Consider the following 15,743-nt stretch of genomic DNA (forward strand, 5'->3'; position numbering starts at 1 on the left):
CCCGAGCCTTTTTGTGCAGAATCTCTGTTACTCTCATTTCGCCCGAAGTGTTGAGACGGCGAGAACAGATACCCTTGCCTCAGATGAGTTGTGGGTTAATTTGTCATTTGGCTGTATTTAGAGACGCTCTTTTCTTTCTGGAGTCTATTTAGGGTATCTGGAGAACTGTGACAAATATTTCTTCCCATTTGTCCTGCCTGGTTGTCGATGTGCAAATATAAAGTTTGTTTCTTTCTAATGGTTATAAATACTTGAGAGAGGGGTGTGCGGAAAGAATAAACAGTCTAGGCTCGTGCTTGCTTCCCTAAATTAGAACGTGTGCCTCTGTGAACTGAGTGACACAGACGATAAAACTCTGGGGGAAGCATCAGTATTTCTTAAATAACATATTATGGGTGGGCTCGTGTAAGAATGTTATCTATGATAATTTGCTATGAAAAAATATGGTAGTCTGTGCTAGATGAAGTTGGTTTTAGACAATCGAATGCATAAAATATATTTTAAATCAGGTCTGTTGTAGACACAGCCCTTATTTAAGGAAATTGTCAGAATTTATTTAAAAAATTGTGTGCTTAAATGATTTTTGTGATTTTTTAAAACCATGTTGAAGTTTTGACAAGCTTTTGGCCTATTCCCACAATTCTCCATCTGGGCACTCGAATGATTTCTTACCTCATTTAGCATTTGCTCTCAGACATCATTCCCTTACACAGAGCACTGTGGGTTCAGAGGGATAAAAAGCACTTTGTTTCTTGCTTTCAGAAGCTTTGTGAAAGCAGGTTCTCAGTCTCCCTAGGAGTGTAATTAAAGACTTCAGTGACCTGAAAACACTTTTCTCCACCATCTTCACGTATACTGGAGTTTTCTTTATGTGTCCTGTATGGGACAAGGCTTTATTCTAGTTAATAAACCAGTCTGGTTTCTTGAACACCTTTTATTCAACACTTAAGTTCTGCCCGTCACCATGGGAAGGGCTATACTCTGTGATTTTACATAATCTCTCTGACAGTCCTCCAAAGTAGTCGCAGAAAAATTCTTATCAGCAGGGAAAACTGAGGCTCAAAACAGCCAAGTGACTAGCTCTGTGATTCCGATTAGCTTACATCGACTTCCTAAGTCACCTCTGCTGAAACCAGGGTGATGGTAACAGCTCCCAAGATGGTCGGCGTGACGTGTTGGCGAGGTCAGGGACGCGGAGCAGAGCGCACAAAGACCGACAGATGTTCAGTGAAGAGTAGATTTTCAGTGATCACGCGACTGAAGTAATTCCTGACTCTTTCTCCCAGCATAAATCTCAGCTCCTGCTGAGTACCTTGAACCCAATAACTGGGAGGGAAGGGTCCACATTGTCTGCCAGCCCGCGAGACACGGACACAGCGACAACACCCAGACCTGCTTGTGGTCCCTGCACAGGATGTGGTGATAGCTCCTCCCGATGCCGGAAATATAAAGCCTAATAATATCTCATCCGTGGACATCACTTAGAGGTGACTTTAGCGGAATGCGGAGTAGTATCAGATGATTTCCGGGTATAAATCTGGTATCTGGATCAAGGGCAACCTGATGGCCTTTGGATTAAGAGTTATTTGGCATCTTTGGCTCATCGGGGTGTTACATTCAGTATCCGGTGGTCTTTTTCTGTTGCGTGAAGCACATACTTCTTCTTTCCTCCTGTGGGTGGTCCTCCCACTTAGATATACTGTCAAAAACCTGCGACTTGCCAGGCACTTCCTGTTTGCACCCAAAGGTGCTAAATGTGGGTTTGGAATCCCTGAGAACTTTCACTACTTTTTAGCAAGCCATGAAGTGCTTAAACAATGTTAATATCTCAGCTCTGCAATTCTGTACACTGTGCTAAAAGGGAAAAATAGAAACATTGCCTGAGCATCTTGCCAGAGCTCATTGCTCCCTCCTGTCCATCTCATTCCAAGGTCTGCAAGTCTGAAATGCTGCTAGGTCGACCTCTGAATATTAAATATAAAAACAGGGTCCTTTGGAAGTCTGAGACGATAACTAACTCTATACTACTTCAGACCCACAGATAATGGGGAGAGAAGAATTTAATCTTGAAATTACATTGACTGAAAGGCCCAGGGGAAGTCACGAGTTTCCGGTCTGCTACACTTTCTCTGCCCGGGGGATGAGGGCAACCCTCACTCCATCCCGCCGCATCTTTGAGTTGAGACGGACCGTCCTGCACCCATTCGTCGTAAACTTCTCGGATTATTTTTATGATTTTAAAAAAAAATTATTTATTTATTTATTTGACAGACGGAGATCACAAGTAGGCAGAGGCAGGGAGAGAGAGAGAGAGAGGAGGAAGCAGGCTCCCTGCTGAGCAGAGAGCCCGATGCGGGACTCGATCCCAGGACCCGAGATCATGGCCTGAGCTGAAGGCAGAGGCTTAACCCACTGAGCCACCTAGGCGACCCAAACTTCTCGGATTATTTAGGTGGGGATATTCTCATTTTGCCACACACATGCAGATCTCCAGTTCTTTACCTTCAGCAAAGGAAAGTAAATAAAAAAATTTTTTTTTTGAATTCAAAAACAAAAGGAAAGGAAACCAAACTTTAACAGGCCTGGTATAAAGAAAAATAGGCCACAGTGTCTACAATGTAATAGAAATCACCTTACTGCATAAGAGTTCAAAAGAATTCTAATACCGTCATCCTTGTTTGCATAAATGAGGAATAGACCCCGTCAGGAAGTGAGAGAAAGTGGATGATCTCAATTCGCTGACACACAGGAGTTAATGACTCAGTCCATCCTTCCGCAAAGTGAAGTAATTTAATAATTTGGCAAATATTTATCTTGAAATTCTGTACAAAAGAATTGTATTACGCTGCACATTACATGCTCATACTATGTTATCAGGGTCGGATGACAATTTTATACGGTTTCATGTCACAAAAGATGCTTGAATTAGCCTCCGTTTTCAATGAACTATCTTCGCACTTGACCGCTTACCATTTTATCCTTTACCTGAAATGGTAGTTCTGTACTTTCAAGCTTTTGCATAATAGCTTGTGACATTTTGCATTTACTGGGTTGAGCAAAACTTGTTTCGAAAATATAACTAGAAAAATCAGGAAGAACTTTAGAGATTCAGATGGGCCCCTTGTAAGTTTGCACGAAGTGTGTTGTTGACTCAGGGGTGAGCCCCTGCGGGGCTGGAGCCTGAGGCCTGCGCACCAGCGGCGTGCTGGGCACGGCGGCCCCGGAGGCGGTGGGGAGAAGACTGTCCCCCCACAGGCAGCGGGGAGACCCCCGGCCCCCAGGCACAGCAACCCCACAGGCGGTGGGGAGACCCCCGGCCCCCAGCCTTCTGCGGCTTCTGTTCTGAGGCCCAGTGTACTTCATGGTGATGGAGAAACTCAGACATTTCCCTGGCCGGCTTTCAGAGGCCTGATTAAGAAGACGTGTTCCCAATGTCTGTTCTATTGAAAGAAAAACTATTTTCTGCTTCTAATTCTCCACACATCATTTCCAGAAAAATCATTCTTGTGAGAAAGGTCCCTAACCTAGGAACTTGTTACATGCTCCAAAGACATGAGGTCTGTTTCCTGTTCTAATGACAGTAAGACTGGACGTCTTCTGGCTTGTAAATAGTCACTTCCTTAGAGCACAGGGTTTATGCCAGGTAAGGATAAAACTGTGCTCATTTATTTTATAGGATTACTTACTGTTAGGGGTTGGAGGGTCCCCTCCAAGTTCAGATGCCAGAGCCCTAACCCCAGAGCCTCAGAAGGACTTAATTGGGAAACTGGGCTGCTGCGGATGTGACTAGTAAAGACTAGGTCACACTGGAGTAGGGTGTGCCCTGACCCAGTGAGACCTGCGACCTCATGAGCAGGCGACCGTCGGGACGCAGACGCGCACGCGGGGAGATGCTATGTGAAGGCAGAGGCGGCGGGTGGGGCAGTGCCCCGACAAGCTGAGGAGGGCCTGACGCCCCCGGCAAACCCCCAGATGCCAGAGAGGAAGCCTGGGGCAGATTCTGTCTCACAGCCGCAGGAGGGGCGGCCCCGCAGAAGCTCCAGCTTGAGCTTTTGGCCTCCGGACCACGAGACTGTAGGTTTCGGCTGCGTGAGCCGCCCGGTCTGTGGGTCTTCGCTACGGCGGCTCTAGCATACGGATACACTCGCATACGGATACACTCGCATGCGGATACACTCGCATGCGGATACACTCGCATGCGGATACACTCGCATACGACCTTGGGTCGCGGGAGGAAAATAAGGGTTTTAGCCCGTAGGTCCTTGGCGACCCCTGCAACGTCTCCTGCCTTGGTTACGTGTGGATTCCCGTGGAGGGTGAAGGCAGGGGCCGTAGAAAGCGTCAGGAAGGCCCCACTCCGTTTCAGGAAGGACGTTGCCCCTGCTTGGGCACTTGGACCAAGCAGTTTAGTTGGTCAGGTCAGCATCAAGGGTCCTGAGGTGACAACAACGCTTGTGTCCCCTGTTACTATTGCTAATGTGAGCCTAGGGGACATGAAGGTACAAAACTGTGCGTGAATTATGTATACTGTTGAATCACACGATCAGATAGAATATGGCCACACCCCCCATCAAAGCACCAGTTTCCTGGGCCACCGGAGCCAAGGACTGTAGACTGGAAGGGGCTTAAACAACAGGAATTTTATTTCTCACGGTTTTGGTGGAGGAAGTCTGAGGTCCAGGTGTGGGCAGGGTGGGGTCCTTCTGAGGTCCCTGTCCTGGGCTTGCAGGTGGCCGTCTCCTCCCTGGGCCTTCCCATGGTCATCCCTCTGGGGGTGTCTGTGTCCTAATCTCTTCTTACTAGGACACAGTCGTGCTGGGCCAGGGCTCACCTCAGTCTACCTTAACTGCCCCTCCTCCAAATACAGTCCGAGTCTGGTGTGCTGGGGGTAAGGACATCAGCATATGAATTCCTCGGGGACACAGTTCAGCCGCCAGGAGTCTCCAGATCATTCTCACCATTGCTAGCAGGCAGCAAACATGCCTCATGGGGGTGCTGACTGGCACTGGGCGCCACACCCTTGAACGTCCCGATGTGACACATGCACAGACTGCAGACTCACAGACACAGCCCTGGGGGCCTTGGAGATGCTGCGTTTCTGTCAGCTCAGTCCCTGCCGAGGAGACGGGTGTGTGGGCAGGGCTGGGGACCTGCCTAAAGCGGCAAGTTAGCCTAGCGCTGGGATGGCCTGGGGAGCCTCCCCTGTTCTGAGGTTCCCCCATGAGGGGTGGACTGTAAGGGAGTCGCTCAGTGACACTTTAAAGTTTTCCGATTCTCTGGAGGGTGAGGCTGCTCAGGTCTGGGATCCCGCAGGGGTTCTGCTCCTCAAGTAGGATTGGCAATCATGCTTCTTCTAAAACAGGAGTCAGCAAACTTTCCCTACAAAGGACTACATAGTACATATTTTTGGCTTTGGGAGCTGTATCTTCTCCACTGCAAGTGGTCAGCGCTGCCGTGTGATTTTGAACCACAGCCCTAGTTTTCCGGCGCTGACCTCCCGTAGAGTATGAGCTACAGAAATTCAGAGGAGGAGGGCACGTGGGTGTGCGAGCCCAGCCTCCACGCACAGCAGCGGCCAGACCGGACCCATACGCCGGACGGAGATCGCCGCAGGGCAGGCGGTTTCTTGCCGAGGGCCGCAGGCAAGAATCCTGTCCGGGCCCTCTCCTTGGCTTAGAGCTGCTTGTCTCTGTGTCATCTCCCTCCGTGTATTAACCTGTGTCCACATTTCCTGTCCTCATGAGGATCCGTCGTATCATATGAGCGCCCGATGACCTCATTGTAACTTGACCACCTCTGGAAAGACTCCCCCTCCCCACATGGTCCCTTTCTGAGGCCCTGGGGATTCGTTCACATTTCAACATCAGCATTTAAAGAGGACACAGTTCAACTCCTAACAGTCAACAGGAGTAAAAGGCTAATAAGGAGTAAAAGTGGAGCCCTTGGGTGGTGCCCGGCGCCGGCGGCTCGTCCAGGCATGCTACGGCGGCCCCTGGAATCAGTTCTTCCACCGGGAGGGGCGGTACGCGGCTGCGACCTTGCAGATGCCTGAAACCGCTTCCAGCCTGTCGGGAGTCACCGGCGTGCCGTGTGCCTCTGAACCCACAGAGCAGCCTGCGGTCCGGTGATGTGCAGGAGGCAGGTGTGGCCCCTCTCACGGGGACAGATGCTCATTCCCGGCCAGACCTGGTGTTGCATGAACACTGACTGCCGCTCGCCTCTGCTGGTGCCTGCGGGCTGTGTCCTGGGGGCTGTGGTAGAGGCTGGCCTGCTGGAAACCAGCACCGGCCCTCGGCCCGTGGAGACAGAGGCTGGGGAGAGCTGCACTGAGCAGCAGAGATCATTTGCTCCACAAAAGCTCCAAGTTATGTTCTTGTGCCAGAAGAGAGAGATGTGCCAGGCAGATCAGGGCTCAGAGACGATGGAATTCTGCTTACCCCGGAGGCCAGAGGGTGGCAAGGAAGGAGAGCGACCCCAAGGTGGGGAACGGAGCGACAGCAGCCCTGGCAACCCTTGACTCCTCCCACGCGTGCCGACCCAGGTACATGAGGCGGCTGCCCGTGTTTTCTTGGAGGTTTCTTGTAGGCTTGTTGTTTTCTTGGAGGCTCTGCAAGAAAACAGGAGGGCCTGTGTAGCAGCGGAAGGACCCACGCTTCCCAGAGGGTGTCCAGACCCAGCATGTCACGTCCCACTTGCTCGGCTCGCTCCTTACTCTGCAGGGCCAGGCTCCGTCCTGGGGGTCTCGAAGGGACAGCGGCAACCTTCGGTGTTACTGCCCAGGGCTCGTTGCGGGGCTGCTGACGTCCGGTCTACAAGGTGCTTTTCTGACCCAAGGGGCTCCCACGTGGAGGAATGTGGTAGGGCAGAGAGGGTGGAAACTCGCCGTTTAAGCTGAAGCCCCGCATCCCGGAGGAGGCGGCGCATGCTGCTTTTATATCTGGAAACCAAAACATGTACATACTGTTTTCATAATGCAAAAGTAGAAAGCAAAGGCAATAAAATATTTGTTTTATGTTGTGAACATTATGCAAGTAAGGTACAATTTATCATACATCGTGTACATACCAGGAGTTTCCGCTTTTAAAGACGAGTACGCTTCATTCAACAGTAATGCTGATTTACTTCAATGAGAAGAGACGTTGGGGCGCACGACCTTGGCACAGTGAACAAAAGGGAAGCTTGGGTTTTAAAAGTTGCAAAACCACTTACGGAGAAGGAAGTTTTCAGTTTTCATTTCCCGGATTCCCTTGTGGGCCCTTGAGTGAAAAGCATTAATTCGTGACTCAGATGGAAATATTTAATGCCAAGGACAAACATGCATAACATTTCACGGTTGCAGGCATGTGTCCTCTACATAAAGAGAACGTATTTAATGCACGGAGAGCACAAAGCGTGGGGCCATGAATTTGAACCAGGATCTCCCAAGTTCTCGATGTGGCGAAATGTGGCCCATTGTCTAATTGGAAAAAATCCAATTGTGATAAGTGTATGTGCTAACAAAAATCCCGACTGCATTTCAGGTATGGGGAAATCATGGCTTAACTAAAGCTTATGTAGAGCAGAACTTAGGGGTTTTAGCAGACTAAATACTAAGTATTTTAATGATGTGATGTGCTTGCCAAAAAAGCTAATGTAACTTAAGCTGCATTAATAAAGGTATTAACTCTACCAAGGGGAGGTGCTCAGCTTTAATCTTGACTGGACAGGCTGCTTCTGGAGAAACAGGGCCCTGCAGGTAACACGGAGTTGAAAATCGTGGTTCCACAGTCCATTTGCCTATGCTCGCAGCCCACGTCTGCTCCGTCCTAGCTGTGTGAGAACCTTGAACAGGTTACTTCACTCTCTGTCATTCAGCTTCCTATCTGCGTCGAGATTGCTCTGAGGGTTCAAGGGGCCTGTCTCAGTCTTCTCCGGCTGCCATGACAAAAAACCACAACCTGGGTGCTTTTAACAACATCAATTAAACTTCTGGAGGCTAGAAGTCCCAGATCAAGGTGCTGGTCACTCTGGTTCTGGTAAGATCTCTCTTCCTGGCGTGTGAACGGTCACCTTCTCACTATGTCCTTCCGCGGCGGAGAGGGAGCCCCGCTGTCTCTTCTTGTAAGGACACCAATCCTACTGAATCAGAGCCCCTCTCTATGACCTCATCTAACCTTGACGACCTCCTGACGGCCCCGTCTCCAACATCTCCAGATGGAGTCACGGGGGCGGTGGGGGGGGGGGGGTGGTTACGGGGGTGGGGGGAGGGGTGGGGCTTCATCATAGGATTTCAAGGGAACACATTCAGTCCCATTTAGAACAGAATCTCACCCACAGTCAGGGCTCATTAAAGAATAGGTTTTCCTAACTAGATTTTGTTATTTGAGTCTGGACAGTACTTTGGTGGCGGTGTAAAGAAACTGGATTAGGGACAGTTTCATATGAGGAATATTTAAAGATGTGAAGTCCTTAGACTATGAAGACAAAACTTTGGGGAGATGTGCTAGCTGTCTTCACATGTCCACAGGCTGTCAGACGGCCGGCCGTGAGATGTGCTCCGGCTGACCGTGAGTGTCAGAGCTGCCACACGGGGGAATTCCAGAAAGACGTGCAGGCGTGACGCGGGGAACACCTCGGATTAGCGGTCTGAAGTGGAGCGTAAATGGATGCTTCGTTTCTCTAGAGGACGGTTTGGTGATCGGGACCCCAAGTCCTAAAGTGCGTACGCCTTTTTCACCCACCAGTTTTACTGGAGAGCTTTTTCCAAGGGAAATAGTCCAAAGCCCAGGTACCCAGAAGTCACTGACACCTCCCTTGTGAGAGCAAAATATTAGAGACGACCCAGCTTTCCCCAGGCAGGGGCCGGATGAACGAGGCCACGCCAAGAGGAGAGAACATCACGCAGGAATTTCAAATAAGTGTATGTTCCTAGATTGGTTTCGGAAAGTGGGGAAAGTATTTAACATGAGTGTGTGTTTTCAAAGGTTTGCATAACGAGGTTGTAAGTGTGAAAAACCGGACCGAGCAGAGCACCTTGAGAGCAGTCTCATTGTTAGGAAGCTAAAACAGAGACGAGGCCACCCGAGTCTGCCAGCCCCTCGGGAAGGCGGCCGGAGATGTCGTCAACGTGCTGACTGAGGTGTAGACCGGGTGATGGCATTATAGGTGCTTTGTCTTTTTCTTTTCTATTTATTCTGAGTTTTCTATAATGAACAGGGACTACTTGTGAAAAAGTAAGGCTATACCTTAAAAATAAAACAGAGTAGTTGCTTGTGGACCCAAAGACCTAGGACATTCAAAATAGTCCCACGATGCCCTGATCTCAGAGGAATATGGTCCTCGCTGTGCAGTGAGAAGCCACTGGGGCTGTGGGCCAGGTGAGCCCACCAGGCCCCTCGTGAAGGGGCCGCCTCAAGCTCCTGCCAGCTCCCATCTCTGAGGGGCCTTCCTTTAACAGCACCGCTTGTGGGCAGAGCACCTTGGCCAAGAGTCTGTCTTCTGTCCTCTCCAACAGAGTAGCTACGGCCCAAGTGAAATAAAATGAAAAACTCAGTTTCTCAGCTGCACTAGCCACATTTCCAGCCCCCGAAAGCCACACGCACCTGGTGGCTACCACACTGGACACTGCAGAAGTACAGAACGTCTCCGTCGTGCCCGAGGCTGTGTTGCACAATCGTGCCTTCTGCGCACACCAGAGGTGGTGAGATGCTGTTCAAAGAGCGCGATGTGGTCAGCAGACTGACCAGCACACCGACCCACACACAAGACTGGTCGATCCCCGAGGACAGGGACCCCGTCCTGGCTCCCTCTGGGGCTCGGCGAGAGGACACTTTGTATCATCAGTCCTTGTTCATAAGTGAAAGAAAAACGTATGTGAAGATCCATCACCGCGTGTGTACTCCACTAACGCGGCCGCCATTTGCGGGTGCATCTGGAGGCAGAGGCAGTCCCTGGCACCCTTCTCCCACTGGCATCGGTGAGGTATCGGTCCCGCAGCTGTCCGCAGCTGGGAACTGTCCCCGGGGTACTGTTCCGCACTAGACGCGGACATTCGCGATGTTGCTGACTGCTCGCTGCCGTGAGCTCTTTGTCAGGAACGCACCCGTCACGGAGCATGAGGGGTGCTCTGCTAGGGAGGCCAGGTTGTCTCACCCTTTCTGCTTTACACGAACGATCGGTTCAGTGTGCCCGGGACGGCGAGGTGGCTGTGTGTGTCTGCGAGGTGAGTGGTTGCTGCTGAAGGCTTGACGCGTCTTCAGCATCCTGCCCCGAGCGGACCCGTGTGCCGGCGGAAGGCGCACGAGATGGATGAAAATAAGGCACCTGGATGCCCCGGGCTCTGGCGGGGAGACGTGGAGGTTTCCTGGCACCGCAGCCGCGGACTTGCATTTGGCCCATCTCCTGTTTTAGGTTTGAATGTCTCATTCGAATTCTGCTGGGGCTACTTGTTCCGTGCAGATGTATCCCCGCTTCGTCGCGTGGATCTGTCGCCCCTTCCACATCCATTTTAATTGCCCCGTTGCTGCCACGCTTTCTTGGCACCGGGGTCTTTGTAACGGGGCCCGGAGAATATTCTATTTCTTCTGATTAAATCTGTTAGTTTTTTGTTTGTTTGTTTGTTTCCCGGGTCTTACTCGGGTTCTTTTAATTTCCTCCTGTTTATTACTTTTCCTTGTCAGCGACATTACTATTCCTTGAGTTGTGACGGCGTGTGTGCATTTAATGACTCGCAAATGAACATACAGGAGGATAAAGGGGATAATTCACAAAAGCAAACGCTGACTTTCCAGAAACACTGTCAGTCTTGGACCTTCGTTCCCGCCACGCTCAGACAGTATTTCCATTTGGTTGCATTTTTTGAGCAGCTTTGGGAGATAGCATTGGGGTTGGAGGAAGAGCTCACAAGAATGGCCAGGCGAAGGGAGCTGGCTGAGTCAACCCCTCTGTCCCCGCCTCGGTCCCGCTGCCCGGGCAGCTCCACCCGGCCATCTGGAGACGTGCTCTCCTGGCCTCGTCTCCCCCACAAAACTGAGCTGAATCCATTCCCTGAGCCGCCACACTCCCCTTTCAACTGAGCAACATACCGAAGCGGGGGCAACCTAATGTGTGTTTTCTTCTGGGAGCACGGGTGTCTTATTGCCGCTAAATTGTTCGCTTCTGTAGATGGTGCACAGCAGGGACGAATCCCTGCACCCCAGGTGGGTGGCCCCAGCCCGAGTCTCCGGAGAAGCCGTGCCTGCGTCCGGCCCGGAGGGCGCACTCCGGATCCCGGTCTCCTGCGCACCTGCGCTTACTCGACACAGAACGCGTCGCTCCCTCTCCTGTGTCTCTCCGTTTGCAGCGATGACCGCCCGCCGGCCACCTGGGAAAGAATCCTGGGGTTCTTCTGCTTCCTGTTTTGCGTCCCTGTCCCCTGTCTCATCAGCAAGACCTTCCCAGGCCCTCCCCCCCGGCCGTGCGGCGTCTCTGAGTACCTCTGTCGCACCCCCGCCCGAGCCACACTCCTGGGTGGTCCCTGCCACGCCAGGAGCTTCCGACCGTGCCCTCCTGGCTCCCCTCCACCCTCCCTTCAGACCACGAAGCCCTCTGGGCCCTCTCCCTCCCCTGCCCGGGACCCTGCGCGGCTTCCCAATCTCCCCGGCCCCTGTGCGGGGCTGCTTCCCACCTTCTCGGGAGCCGGCTGCACACTCGCTGCCTGGGACCCCCTGGCTCCTTCCCTCCTCGGATCTCCACCTCCAGGTGCTGTGTTTCCTCTGGATCTCCCTCCTCCCATGCCCGGCTGGGTGCTCCCCGGGTTTCCGGGATTAATCCAGCTTCTTGGGAGGCATCCTTGTTTGTGGTTTGATTCCTCCGAGCACATCCCACAATTTCGTGAGACCAAGATTTACTTACCTGTGGGTTGACTGTCTTGCTCACGAAACTACAAACTCCACGAAGACAAAGACCCCACTGGAAACGGGCGTACTTCCTCCTCAGGCACCTTGCGGTGGGAAAACCTGCCCTTTGATGTTTGTGCTGTAATGACCGATGTCAGGGTTCGGTGACAGCGACCTGGTGGTCACGTTCGTCGACTGATCTCTACTACGAGGTCAGATTTTTCTGTTCTAATTTTTAGTCGCTCACTCTGCTTCCCTCTGTAATTCCCAGAATATGAGTGAAAAAAGACAGAAGAGAAAGATTCTATGTTAGTGTTGGTCTAACAGTTTCCGATAGAAAGCCTGTTTTATTATTTTCGCTCAAACATTTGTCTGACCCAGAATTGTGCCTTGCGGTTATTTTTGTTGTCATATGATTACCACCACGTGCAGTATTTACTGATATTCATTTATAGTATTAATGTTTATTCATCAGCCGTGAGGCCCCTCGAAAAGCCGGTTATGGATCTGAACAGCCAGATGCTCTGGTTTCCTTGGGGGCACCGGGCTCTCTGGGGCAGGACGCTGCCTGTTTGCCCAGACGGTATCTAATGAGACTGTCCCGCGGATGTCTTGGCAATTCAAGGAACTACCTCTAACTTTAATAGCGTTACGTTTCTTTTTCATTTCTGCTAAAAGTAAGAATGAAAGGACACTTCTAACTGTCCTCTGACAGGTGCACCCTCCACAGCTGACATTGTTGGGGCCACCCTCTTCGTCAACCTGCACACGACTCCGCACGGCTTGGACCCCTGTCATTGCTTAAACATGCCTGTTGCATGAGTCACCGAGTGAGTGGTGAAACGAAAGGTAGAATAGGTCATCGCTGCTGGTCAGAGTAACAGCTGCCCCCTGACAAGACAGCACGATCCAGAGCCGTCCAGACAGAGACATTTTATGCCCCCGACCGCCGTCAGAACGCAGTCCATGATGGCGGACGAGGCAGAGGGACTGGGTGGTTCGTGGGACTTGAGTCTGGGGTCTGCACCCCCCATCCCCTAGACGTGTGGGAAGTAATGTATCTCCTTCCGTGAAGCCGCTGCTCCTCACCTGGGAAGTGGGGGGTTAAAATACCAGCTTCCTTCAAGGGCCGTCGGGAGGATGCAGTGACCCTGCTGGGGCAGAGTGTCAGATGGTCGGTCAGGATTAGTGTAAACTCCCTCCAAGACAGAGTCATGGTGACATCGTTCTCTCACAGACTGATTGTGCTTACAATTTTAGTTAATTAATTAATTACATTAACCAATTTATTATTTATTAGTTTATTAAAATAATTGTTTATTAATTAATTCATTTTATTTATTATTTATTATTAATTTATGTATTTAAGTAATAACTTATTTAATCAATTTAATTGATTTAATTAAATTTAATTTATTTTAATTTATTTTTAGAAGATGTGCTTATTCTAGAGAGGGAGAGAGAGTGTGCACACACGTGTGAGCAGGGGGAGGGGCAGAGGAAGCGCGAGAGACTCGGAAGCAGATGCCCCACTGAGCACGGAGCCCAACATGGGTCTTGATGCCAGGACCCTGAGATCATGACCTGAACCAAAACTGAGAGTCGGATGCTCAGCCGACCGAGCCCCCCAGGTGCCCCCGGGCTTACAGTGTCACACTCCACATCCTCCTGTGAAGCAAGGTCTTAGAGCTGAAGCTGTTTCCTTGAGAACTGCCTCTCTGATTCCTGCTTGAACACACCGATCTCTAAATATCCCTTCCTGAACGGCAGTGGCTCTCAACGAGGGGTGACTTCACCCCTTCCTTCCAAGGGACACTTCCAAGGGTGTCTGGACACATTTCTGTTTCGGGTTGTCACACTGGGTGGAAGGCTGCTCTGCGCCTCGTAGGCCGAGTCCGGGGAGCGGCTAAGTATCCCGCAGTGCTCGGGGCTGACCCAAGACAACAATTTTTCTGACCCCATATTTCGGTTCGAGTTGAAAAACCATCTCGCACGGCTTTATGTGTTCACGGAGCCTCTCCTGTTCATTCTTTCCCTTTAACGTAACTAAAAACACAAGTGATTATCTTGGAAATCTAGCATTGTAATCTGAAAAAAAAAAAGGATTGCATTTTGAGTATCTACATTGCACAAGCAGATCTAGGTTTATTTATTTTGTAGTTTTAATACATATTGATTTTAAAATCGTGTACCAGGGAAAGCCATTCCTCTTGATTACTTTATTGAGGAACACAGATAGGAACTTGAAGCCCAGGCACCATGTAGGTTAGTGCTGTAGTAATATGTTCACAGTTATTTTCGATATCCACAATTAATTTTCCAAGTATCCCAAATGATTTCAAGTCAAAAGTTATAAAAAGGAGGTCTCACACGTTGCAGAACAAGCAGGAAAAGACGTGTGTGTTTCAGAGCAAGTCAAGCAGGAACGATCGTTTTCTGAGTTTCCTCCTCCGTGCATGTGGTTTTCAAGTGCATGGCCTCTTCTGTTAGCTTTTTGGATGCCTCGTCCCTGTGTGGAAATGTGGGGCCTGGCCCAGATGACCCCAGACCCCGTCAGCACTGAGACCCGGGGTCACACACGACTTCCCCGCTCTGGAGATGACACAGTACATTTGCAGCCTTCCTGATTTCCCCCTCCCGTCACCCCCTCAAAACGTGTTTTCCCCACTTGACTGGCTACATCTTCCCCCTTGATCTCTGCGAGACTCTGTTGTCTTCTGCACGTCCCACGAGGCAGATGTTTTAATGGGCTTTCACTTCAAAACTGGAAGCTTTGTCTCTGATCAAATAAAGAATGACATGCATGGGACATGCACTTCCTTCGCTGCCTGACACCATTGCTGAGTGGCTTTTAGAATTTTCTAGTCCTGGATTTGAGATGTCAGGCATGTCAAATGTCAGCAAGGCCGGCACAAAGCCCTCGGAGTTATGCGGTGATGGTTTCTCGAATGTCCGGGAAGCGGGTGAAATGGCTGTCCGGAGCACCGGCCTCAGCAGGGCGGTGGGCAAGAGGTACTCGGATGCTTTGCTGCCATCTGCATTAGCTCTTGCAGGGGGAGAATACCTAGAGTAGAGTGTAAGGGATTCTTAAAAGGCCTTATGTCCGAAAGTCTCCTTTCGAGGAGCGCCGCCCTCCAGACCTCCCCTTTGCTCCTGCCCAGCACTTCCCGCTGCTTCCTTGCTGCGCGCCGTGAGCTGGATCCCAAATCCAGAAGAAGGAAGCGAAATCACAAGTGCAACGTGTTTCCTTATTTACATGTGCGACGTGCTTTGTGCTCCAAGGTGCAATGCAGCAAACCCCAGCTTCCTCCACGCTTTCAGAATACCTAGGAAGGCCAGTGTGACCTCGCTTCCCTCAACAACAGCACCTTGTGGCCTCTGGTCTTTAAGTCACGCAGACACAACAGCTCATGTTCTGCTTCTGCTCATTTCCTTTCCCCTCTACGGCCCTCTGTGAGGAGCCGGGTGGCCGGCGGCCACTGCTGGTCCCAGAGTCTCCCAGTAGCTCCCCGTCCAGGGACTGCCTCCTGCGTGTAGCTTTCCCCGCTGGGAGCAGCCCCCGCTGAGATTGGGATATCACGATAAAGGAGAACTTCTCCCGCAGCTGTCAGGATCCCCTGTGCATCCCCAGGCCAATATGATGGCCCCAAGCTGCGTCATATGTCCCAGGAATAACCCACTTAGCACGCAGTGTGGACAAAGGGCACGTCAGACTGATGGGATCCATGTGACAAAGCTGTTGCGTGTGACATCCCGGTGCCGCCGCTTCTTTCTGGTTGCAGAGGCCCAGGAGCCGCGTTACAGAATCGATCTGCAGCTAGACACCTCTTCCTATTTCCGTCTGAATCCATATGGTGCGTCTCTGTTGTCCGTATTTTAAGCTGCAGT

The sequence above is a fragment of the Mustela lutreola genome, chromosome 13 (assembly GCF_030435805.1).
Source record: "Mustela lutreola isolate mMusLut2 chromosome 13, mMusLut2.pri, whole genome shotgun sequence".
NCBI lineage: Eukaryota > Metazoa > Chordata > Mammalia > Carnivora > Mustelidae > Mustela > Mustela lutreola.